General features: G+C 39.2%; 1 long non-coding RNA gene across 2 annotated transcripts; it reads left to right on the top strand.

Moving 5' to 3' along the window:
• The first annotated feature begins 15,500 nt into the window (after positions 1–15,500).
• On the top strand, positions 15,501–18,419 carry LOC127086999 (uncharacterized). Of its 2 annotated transcripts, none has more exons than XR_007789746.1 (4): positions 15,501–16,052; positions 16,184–17,438; positions 17,533–17,817; positions 17,968–18,419. It is a non-coding gene; the product is annotated as an uncharacterized LOC127086999 (long non-coding RNA). The 2 variants fall into 2 exon arrangements; XR_007789745.1 differs by having other exon boundaries at positions 16,160–17,438.
• The last annotated feature ends 1,039 nt before the right edge of the window (positions 18,420–19,458 follow it).

The raw sequence follows: 19,458 nt of genomic DNA, 5'->3' as shown, positions 1-19,458 counted from the left end.
TGGTTACGTGGCTTTCCTTTAAGTCATCCCCCGCAGTGTGCAAATTTCTACGGTTCTTTGGTATTCAATCCCTGTTTACCCTGAAGGTCTGACAGCCGTTGCTCTCATCCGTTTAGGTTCCCAGTTGATTGAATAGGGGAAGTTGTAGCACCTCAAATTTGCACCTCCCATTTTGTATATACATTTTCATGTTTAGGTCATTAACATTGCATTGTCCATTGCATATTTCATTAATTCATCAGTCAAGACTGGTTAGGAGGTTCAGTTGTGCAAGCAAGCAAGTGCATTCTCTATGGAATCAAAGCCCTAGGGTTGGTTCAATGAGTTCATATGATCCAAGGATCATTTTGAAGTGGTTTGGCCAAAGATTGAAGGCTCAAAGCTCATCAGTCAAGGTGCAATTCATCTGAAACCCTAGAAAGTCAACAAAAGTCAACTGTCAATTCAACCATGGATTTGAAGGTGGGAGATGGTTAGACATGCCTCATTCATGTCCATACAAGTCTCATTTGACATTTCAAACATCAACATTGAAGGATTTGGGGTCAGATCAAAACTTTCCAAAAATAGTAAGTGACCTGTAATTTGAAATTGCCAAAAATGGAAAGGTTTTCTCCTCAAGATTACATCATCAAGAAAGCTTCAAATTAAATTTTGTCCAACATGAAAGTTGAAGATATTTCTCTCCCATTTCCAAAAAGTCCAAGATCATGGATTTCTCATGTGTGGTTGAAGAGATATGGATCAATCATGGCCAAGGGTGACATGAACTTCAAACATGCATAACTTTCAAACCAAATGTCCAAATGGAGTGGTTCTTTTTTGTACATTCATATTTTGACCTCTACTTTCCAAAACATACATCACATGCCATGAATTCTCATTACATAATCATTTGCAATTTCACTTGATTTTGGAGGGAAAAATTATAGTTTGAAAATGATGCATTATTTGATCATTCCAACACTTGCATTAGCTCCAAAATGGTTTTTTAAGTGAACTTGAACCCTAACACGTGCACTGTTCATCATCATTCCATGCATAGGGTGAGATTATCAAATTTGCACTTACACTCTCATTTCCCTAAATTCCAATTACCAAATGATTAAGCATGATTAGCAACATGATTAGGAGTGAGTATAAAGGACTAAGCATAACTGTTTTCATGGATTAACATTCACTTTTTCAGATCTAGATCCATTTTCTTGAAATTTTTCTCTCAAAATTTCTTCAATTTTCTTCAAACCAATTCATCATCCATTGATCAATTCATCATCTGGAGGTATTATGGAGCATGTTTGAAGCAAGAACCGTAACAATTCATGCAGTTTTGAAGCAGCTCGAAGCTTGCATTCAACAATGGTGAAATCTGATTTTGCAAGGATCAAGCAGGATTAAGCTTCAATTCTCCTTCCAAACACCTCTACAAGCATCCTGGAAGATCTTTTGAGCCTTGTTAAAGCCTGAATCAAGCAATTCCAGTTCTGTTTTCTCCAAGAGGTCAGAGATCGATGCTCTTAATTCTTAAAATGATTATGCTGTTGTTGTTCACCTTTCCATGCTGAGTAATTTAGGCTTTGAATCATGCAAATCCATGAAGAATTGAGTTAGTTAGGACTGTTTAAAGGTTCATGCATGAAAATGAATTGCTTCGATTTGCTTGATATATGTCGAATGAGCCTTAGCCATGCCTGGATTATTGTTGTATGTTGAAAGATCTATCCATTGATGTGTTTAATTGCCATTTCTGAGAGAATTGTTCTTGAGCATGTGATGAACACGATGAAGATGATAGAAATGTTTTTCCAGAAAATGCATTTGATCCTGAGAAGCCTTGCCCCTGCGTTCTGCATATGTTTATGAGAAACTCGTGTGTGATTGGTCCATTCCAGTAGCCATGCAAGCGCCTGATTGGCTTTGACTTGCCAGCGCATAAGTGAACCGACCGTGTTTCACATGCGCGCACCTGTCTTTTGAAATTGGTTGTTGTTCGATCCCTGGCTCCAACAATAATTCAAATGCCTTGCCTATTTTTTCCATTTCCCTCCATGTTATTCATACCATGCTTCATACTTTTTTTTTAATTTTTATTTAACTTCTAAAATTCATAAATAATTGATAAATGATCCAAAAAATATGAGGATTTTTGCATTAGATCACATTTTCTCTCTAGTTTTTTTGATTATTTTTCCCTAAAATGTGCCTGGCTGGAAAATTATTTTGCCTAGGGTTTGTGAACATGTGTGCATCTTGAACATTTCCTTGCCATATCTTTTGTGAAATGCTCAATTTTAATCCAATGTTCATGAAATTTGACATGTTGAAACTAGACATCTTGGTTTAAATTATGGTGTTGAGTTTGTATTTTTAGCTTTCACCATTGTTGTTTTATGACCATGTGAAGTTAGGTGTGGCAATGTGTGTCACACCTTGTGATGTCCAACTTGATTAATTTGTTTGCCATGCCAAATGAATTCCAATTGATGTGATTTTTTGTATGATGCTTCTTGTGGATGTTTCCAATGCTCATGATTTTTTGTGGAATATTTAGATGGATTTCTGATTTGATTGAGATTTTTCTTTCTGGACTACCATGTGTGAGCTTTTGAATAGTCTTGATTTTCATTTGTTTGTGAAATGCTTGTGCTTTATCCTATGAATGTGAAACTTTGCACATTGCTTCTAGACATGTTAAAGGTTGTTTTGGCTTTGGTTGGAGGTTTTTACCTTGATTCATTTCTGATTTAGGCTTGTGCTAAGTTGGTGTAGCATTTGATGTCATATTTGAGCTTGTTTTGATTGCCTTGCCTTATACAATTTGATTACCATGCCTAATCATGTCCAATTGTCCTAATTTTTTTGTGTTGATCATGTTGTATGTTCTGTTCATCCATGAATTTTCTCAAGATTATTTGAATCATTTTTGAATTAATGTGCATTTGTTCATTCTGATGTCACAATGTGCTTTCAACTTTCATACCTTGCCATGTTTGGTTTGTGAAATGAATTTGGTGAATGATATTGATGTAGGACCTTTTGGATTGTGTTCTTAATTGATTGAGATTGATTCATGTTGAATTTCATGTTCTGTTTTGGATTATTTCTCCATCTTTGACCCTAGGCCTTGACCTAGTGGTTTGTTGCTTATGTTTGAGCTTTGATTTCAGGTTAAGAAGCACATTGCTATGATTGGAGTTGCTCACTCATTTGAGTTGACTAAGTGGTTGATATTGACTAACTTTGAGTTGTTTTGTAGGTTGATGCCAAGACATTTATGTTTGGGCTTGTGCCTTGCACATTGTTGCATTGCTTGTTTGACTGTGCACTATTGACTGTTGACTATTGGTTGTCTGTTTGACTTTTTGAATTGTATACTGATTGAGTTAGATTTTTTCAGGTACATAAGTTGCTTAAGTTCTTTTGAACTAGCTTTCGCTTTGCTTGGTTGCTTAACCATTTGAGGTATAGCTCACTGACTTCATGTAGTCTGGAAGACCTGTTCTGTTACTTGGGTAGGCACCTGTCTGAAGCCCTCCTTAAGAGGCAATGCTTGTGTTTGTTTATCATTGTGCCAAGCAGGAAAAGACCTCTATGAGGCAATTGGCAGATAAAAGAGATGTGTAATCCATCTCCTGCTATTCAGTTGAGTCATTCATCTTGCTCACACCATTGTGTTGATGCACTTTGAATCAAAACCCAAGATCTTTGTTGAGTCAATCATATGTGGAGAAGAGTTCCAATTTTCTGAACTCCCACACTTTCATTTGTCTGAAGCTCTCACGGGCCAGGGATAAGAGCTGTGAGGTCTTATCCTCACTTCCCATTTCATCTGCTTCACCCTAACTCTCAATGTTAGGGTTAAGAGCTAATTACCCCTGATTCCAGTTGGCTTGTGTTTCACAGCCTAACCTTGTGTGAGCCCACTTTGTTTGTATATAGTGTGTGCTAATTGTGTGTATGTTTGCTTTGCCTATGCTGTTTAGGATGGCTTGCTCCCTGTGCAAGTCAGCTAGAAACCTTAACTTAGGGATGGTATGCATGACAACTTCTAGGCTCGAGTCGTAGTCTCCCTAGTAGTTTGTGTCTCCCTTTGTCTCTGGTTAGGTTAGAAGCTCTTTCCGTGCGTAGGGGAACTACGTCGCCCTGATCCTCACACCAGACGAGGTACGTAGGCAGGAAATGAGCTGATCTCTCCGAGCGCCCTTTTTCTTTTTCAACCCCTTTGTGTTGAGTTGGAGTCTGAAATAAGTCCAGCGATTGGCAGTCGGTTTCCTGTGTGGTTTTGTTTGGCGTGCGTGAGTCGAGCTACGAGTGCTCTGATTCTTCTCTGGTTAGAGAAGATACGTATGCATAGGATGCGACATCCTAGCGAGCACGTTTCCCCCTGTTCCGAACTACGTCGACTCTGATGTCTGTGCCTGACAGACTACGTAGGCCCAGGATGCGATATCCTGCCGAGTTAGTTTCTTTTGTCGTTTTCTGTGTCTCTTCTCAGCCAGTGTGTGATGTTTGAGCAGCGTTTTTAGCAACCTTTATCCTTCCTTTTGTGCGTGGATCCCGTCAAGTACGACGGATGCATAGGGGTGCTAATACCTTCCCTTCGCATAACCGACTCCCGATCCCATCTCTCTTTGGTTGCGAGACCATGTCTTTTCCAAGTTTACTTCGAGCGTTTCCTTTCCCTCTTTTGGGATAAATAACGCACAGTGGCGGCTCTGTTGTCTTGTTTTCCCGCCGGTTTTTCGCGTAATGCGACAACATGTATGGACCAAATGGAGGTTAGAAGATAGATCAAGTATATCCAGTCTTAGAAGGGAGATCGGGGTTGGGATAGCTCGTCAGCGGTTCAGTGTTAGTGAGAAACTGTAATGGAATGTTGAGTTACCTAAGGATCAATTATAAGAGTTTGTGTTGGAGAGAGATAACGCACATTATATAGTAATGGAAGGTCTGGTGAGTTTTGGTTGTAGGAGATTTGATTGAGGAGAAGAGCAAGTAAGTCGGATTTAAGGAATTCTAGTAGACTGGTTTTGTAATTGGAACTAAGAGAATTACCATGGGAAGACAAGTGAACACCGAGTGTGGAAAGTAGTGTGGATGTTGCAATACAACCGTTGTAATGGAGAACATTTTAGATAAAGGCACAATGGGACCATTAAGATTCATTAAGACGAAGTTAGGGGCTTGTGGTTGATGATTATTCGCATCGAGGATTTCTAGAGTATGTAGTGGAGTGGAGGAAGTTGTACCTTGGTATTAAGAGAAGTATGTGATAGTCGCATTATGGTCACAAGTATGTGTAAGGGATTCCTTGTCTTGAGATGGATGCGAAGTAACACACATTTTATTGAGTAGTGAGTCTTGTATTCTAAGAATTTGAATCGATGATAGACAATGAAAGATAAGCCAAGCTGGAGCATGTGGACTAAGTGTAGAATGTGGAATATTTTATGTTGTAAGAGCTTATTGGGAGACAATGAGGATTACTTGTGGAAAGTCATCTAGACAAGTAACCCCAGTATGATGAAGGGTGTAGTAGGTTTTGGTGTAGAAGAAAATTCCAGTCATAAGTGTGTGGCAATGATAAGGTTCATCTTAAGTGCATTTTATTTGAATTTCAAGAGCAATATTTACTTGTTGGAAGTCTGGTTATTATTTATCTTCTTGAGGAGTGTTTGGTTGGTTGATCCCGGAGTGTAAACATTCACACCGTGTTGGACCTAAGGGTGTCTTAATTGTCATAAGTGTATCGTTGTGGATGTACAAATCGAGGATGGAGTTACAAGTTACCAAAAGTCAGATTGGTAGTTTTGAAATTGGGATTTCTAAAGGTGTGGTGCGTAGTTGATCATCTGTGGAGACATCATGGAAGTCAGACGTGTGGGAAAACCAACCTGGTGAACCATGCTCAGTTTAAGTAAGTTTGGGAAGTACCAATATTAAGATTATGAATAACTATAAGGAAAAGATCTGGAAGAAACTTACTAAGTCATGATCTGGAAGGGATTAGTTCAGTATATTGTATGCGTTGGTAAGGTGTAAATTGATTAGTCGGGATATGGCATTCAATAATTTCTTGGATTCATGGCTTCGGATGAGGACCTCCAGGAGAGTAGTATTTTTGTATGCAATGATGCTCTAGACTATTGGAAGGATTTGTGAAGTTTTACTTCCCAGGAGGAACGAGAATCAGTTATTCATGAAGTTAAACATGTAACTCGGACTGTATATTAGTAAGAGCATGAGCTAAGATTATGGAAGATGGGACGGAACGATTGAGATGAATGATTTTGGGATACGAAGTGAAATGTTATCTCTAGATGTGTATGAAATATTGTGTGTGACTCTATGAGGTGTATGGACACTCATACTTACGTTCTAGATTGCTTAAGTTCCTTAGAAGTGGTGTTTTGTTGATGATTTAAAGTTTCTTGACGGTGTTATGTTGTTTTTGGTCGAGATCATGTGTCGGGAGAAATCTTGAATGAATCAAAGCCCTACAAGAAGATTTGATATAGAATATAGTAACCAAAACCGGATATTGTCAAACTAATTCGGTTTAGCTGCATCGAACACATGATGAATTTGGATGTTCTACGTTTTTATGGTTGTAGTAATGTAACTCCTGGACACCAATCTTCTGAAGAGTGTTGATCTTATTCTAAACTTTTGTGAGTCATCAAGGAAGTTATTCTACTAATGGAAGTCGGTAAGGTTCTAGTACCATTTTGGATAGTAAGCACTCTGAAGGGTAAGTGTGTTTCTATGTAGACTGTCAGCTAACCAGTAGTGCCTAGGAGTCCCAGGTGTTCCACTGTTGGAATCGGAGTATCACAATGGAATGTGATGAAAGAAAGAGGTCAATGAAGTCTATGGGGATCATGGAGATAATTACTCATAAGAATGGAGGTAAGGATGATAGTAAGACAATCCCGTGCTAATGGTTCTATCTCATTGGAGTAATACGAGAGAAGTGAAGCAGTAGTATCTCATTGGAGTAGCGGTGTATTCGTTACCATTGGAAATATTGACTAAATCCAAGGTAAATAATACAAAGTCGAGTCGCCACCGCACTTCTATTTATCCAAAGGAAAGGTTAGAAAGCGAACAAAAACCTAGAAGTTTTAACGAAAACTAATAAAAGAAACAGAGATCTGGGTAAGGGGGTTGGTTATGTCATGGGAAGGTGTTAGGCACCCACAACATCCTAGGTACTCCTAGGGAGCCTTTTTCACACTTGTTGTAAGGTTATTGTTTTTGTGAAAATTTATTTGTGCAAACATGATTGAAGAGATGAAAATAGAATATACAATTTATTTACATTTTGTGTTTGGATGGATAAACCCATTGCCTACGTACCCTCTTACAAGAAGATTAAGATCAAAACCTCGTAGTTCGGGGTAAAAATTTCAAAACAAATTGGTGAATTGGTTTTAAAACAAAAGCCTTAAGGTCTTTCGTTATCAAAGGGAGAAAACTCAACCTAAACCAACAATCCACCATGTGAGGAAGGCTTCAACATACTAGTGAGGGGTTAACCCTATAATAAGTATGGAAGGCTTACAATCCAACCACTAAGGATGTGGTGAGATTTACATCAACCACTGAGATAACTCAAACCTATGGCTAATGTATGAAAAATTTGATTAAGAAAGTGGACATATGGAACCACAAAAGAAATTTTAATGGGTTATATTTACCAATTAGAAGTATATACAAACATGGTCAAAGTTGACTTAAAGATTCAATTCAAAATAAGTATTATGAAAAGAAAGTTTGAAAATCAAAGGCATAAGGCCTAGGTTTCTAATGTTGAAAACAATAGTCAAATGTTTGCACAAAAAGAAGGATTTCGGCTTGGGTTAAGATGGAGAAGGATGGTTAAGGTCCTAAACATGCCAGAGGTGAGGGAAAAGGAACAAAGCCACAAAAAGGGTTCCTCTCTTGAGATCATATGGATGATCCAGGTAAGTCCCATCCTTTGGAATAAGCAATCACAATGTATAAACAATCAAACAAGTCTCATAAGAGAACTTCAATGTAAGGAAACAGAATGCCAATGCATGGACTTATATCCAACTCCTAACAACAAAAAGGAAACAGAATGCCAATACATGGACTTATATTCGATTCCTAACAACAAAAAGGAAACAGAATGCCAATACATGGACTTACATCCGACTCCCAACCATAACAAACATCAAAAGCAAACACATAAAAAGCAAGTATCACACACTATATACATACAAGATGGCTCAAACAATGGATGGGCTTTAGTCAAGAGGGGTCATATCAACCTCGACAAACAAGCCAAACTGTAAAGGTAATCTGGAGCTCTTAACCACTAACATCGAAAGTTAGGGTGAAGCTGATCAAAGATGGTAAATGAGGATGAGACCTCATGCTCTTAACCCTGGCCAGGGTGAGCATATGACAAAGAAAGCGCGGGGATCCAGAAAGAGAGACCCTATTCCACTTGACAGACACTGGACAAAGATCTTGGGTACATGTTCTAGAGCATTAGCACGTAGTGCGAGCATAAAGAACGACTCGCTGAATAACGGGGGATTGGCTACTAATCCCTTTTATCCGTCAATTGCCTCTACACTTGGAGGTCTTATCAGATATCACATGCCTCATTTGGAGGTCTTTGGCACAAATGTAAACAAACACAAACAGAGCCTCATAAGGAGGACTTGCCAGCAAAATTCCTGCCAAAAAGGTGACAGGACTTCCAGACTACATGAAATGAGAAGATAACTACCTAAGTGGTGTATCAACCACAATCCAAAGCTTAAGCAAAATCAAAAGCAAGCAAGCAACTAAGGTACCTGTACAAAAGCTAAACAGTTAATACTTCAGTCACACAAACAGAAAATAAACAGTGAAACCATTCAACAGTTACACAACTCAATGAACAATGCTCAAGCACTCAAATGAACTCATGAGCTCAAGCACATCACTTAAAATCCTACAAAACAACAATAGGTTAGTACTCAGAGCATTTGTATCTCACAAAGTGAGAACAAATCAACCACCAATGTTAAATGTCTAAACCTGAAACACAAAGCACAGTTAGTTTATGCACAAAACACTAGTACAAAGACTAAGTTCAAAACCAAACCAAATGATCAAAACAGAACCCAATCTTTTACACATTGCACATTTAAACATCCAACAAAATGTCCTCAAAAGGACCAGCATCAAATCAATAAGCAAGTGTCTCAAATGATCTATGTTATGAAATGACTACAAATGTGCATATAAATGAACTTCCAACTTAGAAAATCCAAATCAAAAGAGAAATGCATGCAATGACCTAGATATTTTTTGTACAAGTTTCTCATGATATGAACAATCAATATGCAAAAGATCAAATCCAGAAAAGTTCAAATGCTAGATGAATAAAAATGCAACAATTCAATGTCAAAAATGTGACACAAATTGTCACATTATTCTCTATGTGTCAAAAATGATGATAGCATATGAGAAAAAATCCAAACCAGTGCTCAAAAAATCATATCATGCGTGAATATCAAGCATGCAAAAAGTTGAATCAATTGGCTCAAAGATGAAGATTTCACAATGCATTGAATGCAACATATCAACATAGCATGGCATGGATCAAAAAATTCACACATTAAAAATCAGACATCAACAAATCATGGAAATAATATCAAAAAAAACTAGACATCAAAACAGAACTATGAAAAAAAATTGGAGTTAATTTGGATCATTTTCATATTTTTTATGAATTTTCTAAATGAACAAAATAAATGAGAAGACAAAAAATATGGAGGGAAAAGCATTATTTGAATTAAATTCAGAAATAACATGAGCCATTGGATGAGGCGCGCATAAGCAATCAATGGACCAAAACGCACAGCTTCATTAAACAGTCAGCATGCTCAGTCACTACACACATCAGCATTCAACGGTACGCATGGCATGGTCAAACAAATGGTATCCAATCATATACACACGCAAGCACCACACAGCATACACACATGGAAGCCAACTCATCAAAATGAAACGATACGTTTCATTAAACGCGTCATCAGCACACATCATCAGTCAAAGCTAGTGTGGCAAGGTCAATGCAATTAGGACCAATCAAACAGACACGCAACAGGCCACATGGAATACACATGGCACAAACCCTAAGAAATAACCAGACACCAGAGCTGTAGCTCCGGTCGTCTTCTCCGGCCACACACACGGCGGAGCTTCCAATTTTTTTCCAGAAATCAAGAACTCCTATACCATTCGAACCGCTCTCTCATGTAGAATCCAAATATGCAATCAATTTCATCTAATTCCTCATGAATTTTCCAGATCGAAGCAAAACATTTATGAAATCAAAACTTTCAGTTCATCATACAACCTCAACTCTAAGCTAAACTCAAATCTAAACATATATACATGCTCCACTAGTCAAGATCTACAAATCTATATCAAGAAAACAACAAAAAGAGATGATAAATTTTGAATCACCTTGAAGTGCAGTTATCTGTTCACGCGTGTTCAAGCTCTCAAAAGCTCCAGATCTACTCCATTAAACTTGCCTTGAATCTTTGTGCACAAAGAAACAATTGAAACCGCCTGGATCTAGCTTAATTTCCAACTTCCATTGCTATGAGTTTGCACTTGAACTGCTCGAATCTGGACTGAATTGCTCAAACCAATGGTTGATTCTTGCTCAATGAAGCATGATGAACAAGATTATGCAAGAATTTTTTGTGTTTGTGTGAAGAAATGAAGAATTCGAAGAGACAGAATTTTGGAGAATTTTCTTGAATTTGGATCTCAATTTTTCTGTTATTGCAGTGATGATTAGGGTTTCAGCTTATATACTCCATGCTAATCACAATTCTAATCACTTAAGCCAATGGTTAATCATGATTAAGGAGTTATGAAGCAAAATGCAAAAATGAAAATGAAGCTCACAAAGCCATAATCCACATGTACAGTCCCATGTTAAGCTTTTAATCCACTCAAAATTATCCAATGGTCAAGATTTGATGATTTGTTTGCTTGCATCTTAAGCCAAAAATGAATATTGAATATTTTCTTCAAATTGCACATGTGTGAAATAATGAACTCTTGGCCATGATTCCTTTGCATAAATGAGCCAAATAATGTCATTTTGAGATGCCTTGAACATGAGGAGCATTTTGCAAAAAGAATGAATCAATTTGGAGCATTGTATCAAAAGTTATGCCATTTTGAATTTCCATGCACACCTTGTGATCAAATGACCATAACTCCTCAACCATTCATCATATGGACATGAATTAGGACTTTTTGAAAAGGGGAGACAAAGATCGACAACTTTAATGTTCATCAAAAATCCATTTGAAACTTCTTTGACATTGACAAGTCAAGTTGAATGTGAATCAAAAACTTGCCAAATTTGGAAACTTTGAATTACAGGTCCTTTTCCATTTATAGTAACTTTTGCCATGACCTTTGAATCTTCAAGATGGATGTTTAAAATGATTAATAGGCCTCTTTTGAATATGATTGAGGTGTATCAACTCATTTCCCCACCTCATAGCCCTCAGTTGACTGCATAGTTGACTTTTGGTCCTCATATGACCTGATGATTGCTTAAGCTGCAAACAAAGATGTTAATGACATATTTTTGTGCTTTTGGTTAGTAAACAAAATGAGAAAAGCAATGATATACAATTTAAGCATGCTTGGTGAGCTCAAACCACTCACAAGGAGGTCCCACCCAAAGGGAAAGGGAACCAAGATGCTCAATGATCTTTGAGGCTATGCAATGCAATGTTATGATGCCATGAGGGATCTTAGGGACAAAATTGGGGTCTTACAGATGCCCCTATTTAAGGTCATTCAAGCCGGAGACGTGAAGGTTAAAATCTCCGTTTCGACGGGGTAGAATGGGCTTAAATAATAACAAAGAGACAAATTTTGGTCCCTAAGAGACCTCATGATGCAAATGTATGTATGCAAAACAAAAAAACTCTGTGGGGATATGTGTCCACAAAGAAGAAAAGACATCCGGAGAAATGACAATCCATGGGAGTAATACACTCACTAGGGATAGAGACTCTACCAGGGACTCTTATGGGGATAGAAAAGAGAGATAAAAATGCATGAGCAGGTCACGACTCAAAGCTGGGGACTTTACTGGGGAGAAGAATTTCCAAAGGGAAATAACCAATGGAAAGATTCGAACTGACTCGAAGATGCATGTGTTGGGAATATGCCAACACAGCAGAAGAACGATCCACAACAGATACTTCACTGGGGATGTCTAAAAAGACTTTCCTGGGGAAGCATTGAGATGAGGTGTTACCGGTTACTGGGTGTCGCATTACGCGAAAAACCGGCGGGAAACAAGAACAACAGAGCCGCCACCGTGCGTTATTTATCCCAAAAGAGGGAAAGGAAACGCTCAGAGTAAACCTGGAAAAAGCATGGTCTCGCGACCAAAGAGAATGGGATCGGGAGTCGGTTATGCGAAGGGAAGGTATTAGCACCCCTACGCATCCGTCGTACTCGACGGGATCCACGCACAATAGGAAGGAAAATGGTTGCTAAAACACTGCTCACACACACTCACACTGGCTGAGAGAGACACAAGAAACAGACTGAAACTGACTCGGCAGGATATCGCATCCTGGGCCTACTTAGTCTATCAAGCATAGACATCAGAGTCCAAGTAGTCCGGACTGGGGAAACGACACATGCTCGCTAGGATGTCGCATCCTATGCATACGTATCTCCTCGGACGAAGGAGAATCAGAGCATTCGTAGCTCGGCTAACACGCACACAAACAAACAAGACACACACAGGCAAACGTGGAGCCCGAATGCCAATCGTTGGACTTACATCAGCATCCGAACCGAAAACACACCCCCACTGGAACCCGAATGCCACTCGATGGTCTTACGTCAGCTTCCAAGCACACGACAACACAACAAGTTAATAGGGAGTCGGGGATTCGAGCCTATAACTGTCAAGCACACACACAAAAGAAAAGAAAAGGCGCCCGGAGAGATCAGCTCAATCTCCTGCCTACATACTTCATCTGGTATGAAGATCAGGGCGATGTAGTTCCCCTACGCAGGGACAAAGGACCTAGCCTAACCAGATAACAAAGAGAGACACAACTCTAGGGAGACTACGACTCGAGCCTAGATGTTGTCATGCAAAAGTCAACCCTAAGTTAAGGTTTCTAGCTAAATGGCACAAGGGCCAACCTATCCTAGACAAGGCTTGCACAGGAAGCAAGGGTCTCGATTGCAACTAGGGCAAGAGAAAGGGGAAGTCTCAATCGCAACGAGGGCGAGAGAAAAGAATTAGTGTTAGTTGTTAGTCAAACTCGGCAAGACATCGCGTCTCGTGCCTACGTATCTCATCTGAACATGAGAATCAGAGTTGCCGTAGTTCGGCTAAACTATTCTTGTTGGTTTGTGTTTTTTAAGTGGACAACGTCACTACGCAATCTACCGGATGCTCGACCTTTGGAGACTTACTCACCTGTGGTAGAAGGAGTTGACGTATCCTTAAGAGGGGATAATGTTTGTTTGTGTTTTAGGAAAGCTCAAGCAAGAAAGGAAGTCCTATACGAAGGAACCGTGCTACCTTAATTGACATGCAAACGAGACTACGTGGAGTCTAGCAAACCTAGGGGATACAATCACACCACACAAACATATACAGCATGAAATAAACACACCAACAAGGGGCTCAAACATCAAGGCTAGGCTTTAGTCGAGGGGTCATATCAACCTCAACAAACAAGCCTCTGTATCGGGGTCAGGTTAGCTCTTAACCTTGCCATGGAGGGGCTAAGGTGAAGCTGATGAAAGGAGAGTGAAGATAAGACTTCACAGCTCTTATCCCTGGTCAGGGAGAGCTTCAGACAAAGGAGCGTGGGTTCAGAATGGAGGAACCCTTCTACACTCAAAGACTCTGACTCGATTGTGCAACAGCACAAGATCTTGGGTTTGTGCCCCAATGCATCAACACACAGCCGTGCGAGCAGAGGGACGACTCAACAGAATAGTGGGGGATAGATTGCATATCCCTTTGATCCACCAATTTCCTCATAGAGGTCTTTACCTGCTTGGGCACAAATGTAAACAACCACAAACATCGCCTCTTAAGGAGGACTTCAGACAGTTGCCTGGCCAAGTAACAGGCCAGGTCTTCCAGACTACATGAAGTAAGGAAATCATACCTCGGTGCAAATTGCTTATCAAGAAAAGCAAAGCAATATTAGCAACTAATGTACCTGAAATCAATCAAATATCATCAGTATACTAATCACAGTACTAAACAGCAAATGGTTTACAATTAACTATAAACAGACAACACAATCCAATGCACCAAAGTGCAAGCCAACTCAAACTCAAATATCAATCCCTGCAAAACAAAGTCAAAATTAGCTATACACAAGTCACAAGTCAATTCCAATGGGAGCACATCATCAAGCATAGGCCATTTGTGCTATTAACCTGAAACACAACTCAACAGTGAGATCACAAACCACTAGTCCAAGACTAGGGTCAAAGAGGAACAAAAATCCAAAACGGAAGCTCAAACTCCACAGGAAATTCATTTAATCAAGTGATAACATATCCTAAAATTAAGGGAGCATGCAAGATTGAATTATTTCTAAGCCTAGGGGTAGAATAGTCATTTCACAGTTAGGGAGTAATATTGAATTGAATTCTATTTATGAAATTCCTAACTAAAATCAATTAAAATCTAAGCTAGATTTAATATTCTAAAAAATCCAAGAGATTATCTAATCCTAATAATATTTCTAATTGTTTCTAAAATTCTAAGCTAATAACCTAATTAACTTTTTCTAATATTCTACTTCTAATTTGACAACTAATTAAGACGGTTTCCAAATTCTAAAACTAATTTCTAAATCAACATAATATCCTAGCTCTAAAATTAATCCAAAATTTCTAATCAAATTCACTAATTCTAAAATCAGTTTTTAATATTTCTAATTAATCTAATATTTCTTTTTTTTGTTATTTTGTAATTAACTCTAAAGTCCTAAAACTATTATTTCTAAAAATTATTCTAATTCTAATAATCTAATTGTCCTAAAACTAATTAAGGATATTCCCAAAATTTCCAATAACCCTACAATTTCTAATTTCAAATTCTAATCTAATTATTTCTAGAGATGCTTCTAATAACATCTAATTAAAGTCCCTATCTAATTAACTCTAATTACCTAGACTAATCTTAACCATTACCTAAGCGTTCTTAATCATCTAGCCTAATTCAGTTACTATTAACACACCCCTGTTGATCTACCATTACATCCCTAATCAAATGCACCGAAGAAGATAACAACACGGGCCTCATATGGACTGGGGGTGTAGAAAGTTGCAGGGGGTGTGCGCAAGGATGATGGGCCCAGGGTGAATTGACAGTGGGGAGGTGTGAATTGGGGTCAGAAATCCACTTAGGAAGAAAACCCATTTCTCCGAACACCAAATCCGGATCCAACGTGAACATTGAAGGTTCAGTCCAAAGCTTGCTGAAGAAATTCGCTGAAAGCTTCAAACGCGATTCTTCCAAAAGCACTTCCTAGAAGCACTTCTCTCCTCTCACCGGCGTTGACATTAACGCCTCTAAATCCTTCCATTCACACGAACTCCGGTAAAACTCTCTCGGAGCTAAACAAATCTCGAAACGTAAAAACCGAATCCTAATACGCGAGTTCAGGAACTAAACGGCGATGGAGAAAAGTCACATACCGTAATGGTTTTCGCAACGTTCACCGACGAGAAGCGGATCGAGAGCTTTCGGATCTACTTCTCCTGTTCTTCTTCTACTTCAATCTTCCTCGCCGTTCTCTGGTGCTTTGAATCGCGGCGTTCACGTATCTTGAATCGAAGGCGCGGTTCGATCGTTGGATTCGAGAGGATTCACTGAAGCAAGGGACGCCCTGGATTGGGGACGGAATCAAAGTCCAGCAAGAACAGCCAATGAATTCGCCGGCAAAGATGACCGACGCAACGACGAGGTTAATGGAAGCTCGTCTCAGGTATTTTCTTGGTGCTCTCTCTCTTTCTTCGCCTTATCTTCCTTCTTCTACTCGCGGTTCTGTTCTGATCCTTTCTTCTCCCTGCGTTTTCCGTGTTTTGGTTGCAGAGACTGAAGCAGAGTGGATTCTAGCTCAACCGATCAAAGCTTCAACGTGGAGCTTTGATGGCTTTGTCTCAGAGCTTTGGTAAGGGTGGAATGGTGGTGAAGATGCGGAATAGAAGATGGAAACTGGAAGAAGCAGGTTGAGAGTGATGATTGAAGAGGAGTTCTTGGAGGAGGTTGTGGGGTTTTCTGTTAGAAGTTGGTTAGAGGTTTGCTTAGGTTGGAAGAATGTAGAGAAGGTTGTGTAGGGGATGTATGGAGGTTCGCGTGAATGGAAGGTTGCAGGTTTGGTTAGGGTGAAGAAACTTTTGTTGAATGGTGATGGAGGTGGTAGAAGAAACTGTGAATTGTTGAATTATGGAAAGACGATCGAAGAGCTTGAATTGAAGATGGAGGATGGTTCTTATAGGAGAGTAAAGTTAGAGAGATGGTTGGTTATGACAGTTGGAAATTGTTATGAGAGTTGAAAGTTGTTATGAGAGTTGAAGGATCCATGATGATGAATGATGAAGAGTGAAGTTATCTCCTCCCAAAAATTTGTGAGTTTCATTTACTCCCTCATTTATCCTAGAAATTCTCTCATCTACTTCTCTTTCTGTTTCTGTTTAGTGAATTGGTTCGTTAGAAGTTGTTAGGAAAAACCGTTAGAGGTTGTTAGATTTCGGTTAGGTTAGTTGGAGGAAAGAATGGTTTTTTGAAGAAGGTTAGGGAGAGTCCTCAGAACTGATGCAGTTTCCATGAGGTGGAAAGTCTGAGATGAGTCATGGTTCAGGTTTTTGGAAAGGAAGTTTGTTGGAATTTCTGTTGGGAGTTTTCGGTTAGCAGGGAGGCTGGGAATTTCCTAGAATCGTTCAATTGAGGCAATTTAGGGAATTGGTTAGAGTTTAGGGAATTGGTTAGAGTCAGTTATGTTGAGGGTTATATTAAAGGGTTTTTTCTTTTAACAGTTAGCATTCTGTTATGAGGCGGTTATGGCACTTGGCAGGTTAGTTACCGAGTCGGTTCTCACACGAAGTTAGTCCTGGTTTCAGTGAGTGTTTCCAATTCTCTATTATGCTATGCTTCTATTTTGCCTCCTTTCCACTGTTATGCTTTTGCTTTCTTTTATGCAGGTTTTTGTTAGAAGGTTGTTGATAGTTGGGAGTTATGAATGAGTTGGAAGTTATGAAGGGTCAATGACAGTTGGCAGTTTGTTATATGGTTATGACAGTTTTAGAGAAATGGATGCACAACTGTTAGTTTGTTTCTATTGAATATGGCTTGGATGGAATTCCTGTTAGAGGTGTAAGCTGGATGTTATGTCTATTTGGCATTTCTGTTTTCTTGGCTTTCTTCTCATCTTTTGTTTTCTTAATCCTCTCTTTGATTTCACGCAGAGCAGCTTCCCTAGCTGCATCTCGAACTTCAGGCTTCTCGGCTCTTTTCTTCTGAATGACTTCCAGGATAGCACCAACAATTGACCTAGAGTATGGCTTCTTGGTAGCACGACGTCTCTTCTTTACAGCTTCTTGAGCAATGTCCTTCTTGTGTTGCTTTCTGAGAATCACTGCGAATAAATCTGATGCCTCTTCCTGGGTAGATCTTTGCACCACTGAATCGGCAGAGTTCAGTCTAGAGAACCATTGTTGCTTCTCCGCTGGTGGCTGCTTCTGTTATTTAAGGTCACTAAAAAAAGGCAGGTTTATTTAGTAGTTAGATGGAATTGGCTAGGAACCCATTGGTTCAAAAGAAGTGAATTTAGAGGTTTTGTATTGAGAAGAGAAGTTTATTGGATATTGGGTTTTGGTTGGATTCTTCGATTTCATGTGCAGGTTATACTTCCTATAGGCATGTGAATGAACTCCGTGAAATCGGCCATGGCTCTAGGTTTCTTTTCAGCAGAAAGATGATACTTGGCCAATGCAGAGACAACTCTTTCACGGTAATCGGGATCGGCCCATTCTGCAGCAATGGCTTGTGCAATTTTCTTTTTCTGTTCAGGGGATTTGGGTGCTCTGTTGCTGGATGGTGCCCTGGCCATTAGTTTCCGCTGTTCAAGAGTCTGGAACCAGTCCCGCCGAAGCTGACCATCCAACGTTTCATAGGAATTCCATTGCAGCTCTTCCTGACCAATAAAGCCTTGCCTGGATGCTTCTGCAATTAAATTTTGCCACTGAAATGTTTTATGGTTGTAAATGTATGGTTGTGATCACATGATATAGAATAAAATTGGACTTGTGTTGGATTGGAATTTTAAATGAAGATGAATGTATCAGTTGGTTCACATGTTTTAGGAACGGAAATTAATATCTTGGTTGAATGGATTTGGTTATTGAATTAGACTAAATGGATTACGAAAATGGATTACAATGGATTAATGGTTAATTGGATTTGTAAATGGATAATGGATATGAAAATGGGTTATTGAAAATAATGGATCAAATGGATATTAGGAATTGGATTTGAATGGATATCTGGTTTATGGACATTTGGTTTTAAAATGCGGATATGGGTTAGTTAAATGGGCTAAATGGAGAATGAATTAAATTGTAAGTGAACTTCTTAAACGGGTTAGTGGTTAATCGGATAATGATGGATAAAATTGGATTAAAATGGGGTCTAATGGATTTGTGATATGGACAAGGATGGTATATGGATATTTGGTTAGACGGTTGACTTTTATGGGCCTCAGCCGATTTGGTTATGCACTGTGGACTCCTGAACCCCCAATTTTGGCCAACTTGCTACAACATGAGCCTTAGTTCACATGAGCTTTCCAGAACGACCATAGGACCTTTTCCAGCATGAAAATCCCTTGCTCTCTTGTTCAGATGACTTCTTCTGATCAATTTTGCATGATAAAAATGCACTATGCTATGCAATGCTAAGGCAATGTTAATGACCTAAAAAAATGAAATGAATGTACAAATGGGAGGGTGCAAATTTGAGGTGCTACAGCTGCCCCTATTCAATCAACTGGGAACCCGAATGGATGAGAGCAACGACTGTCAGACTTTCAGGGTAAACAGGGATTGAATACCAAGAACCGTAGAAATTTGCACACTTCTGGGATTTTTTGTTTTTTTGTTTTTGCTTTCTTCTGCTTCAGAGGTATAACCATATCCAGACATCGGCACACAATGAAGGGGATCATAAATCTCAACTAGATGCCAACGGACAACTAGGAAACACTCAACGTTTACCAAGACCAACGGAGAGGTGAATCAGCTGGGACGATCAGGAAAAACTCGACGTTTACCAAGACCAATGGAGAGGTAGCCAGACATCATCGGATGAATGGGAAGACTCGACCAGACGTCATC

This window comes from Lathyrus oleraceus, chromosome 5 (assembly GCF_024323335.1).
Source record: "Lathyrus oleraceus cultivar Zhongwan6 chromosome 5, CAAS_Psat_ZW6_1.0, whole genome shotgun sequence".
Lineage (NCBI taxonomy): Eukaryota > Viridiplantae > Streptophyta > Magnoliopsida > Fabales > Fabaceae > Lathyrus > Lathyrus oleraceus.
Note: the sequence above shows the minus strand (reverse complement) of the source record. Positions and strands in the feature narration are given on the sequence as shown.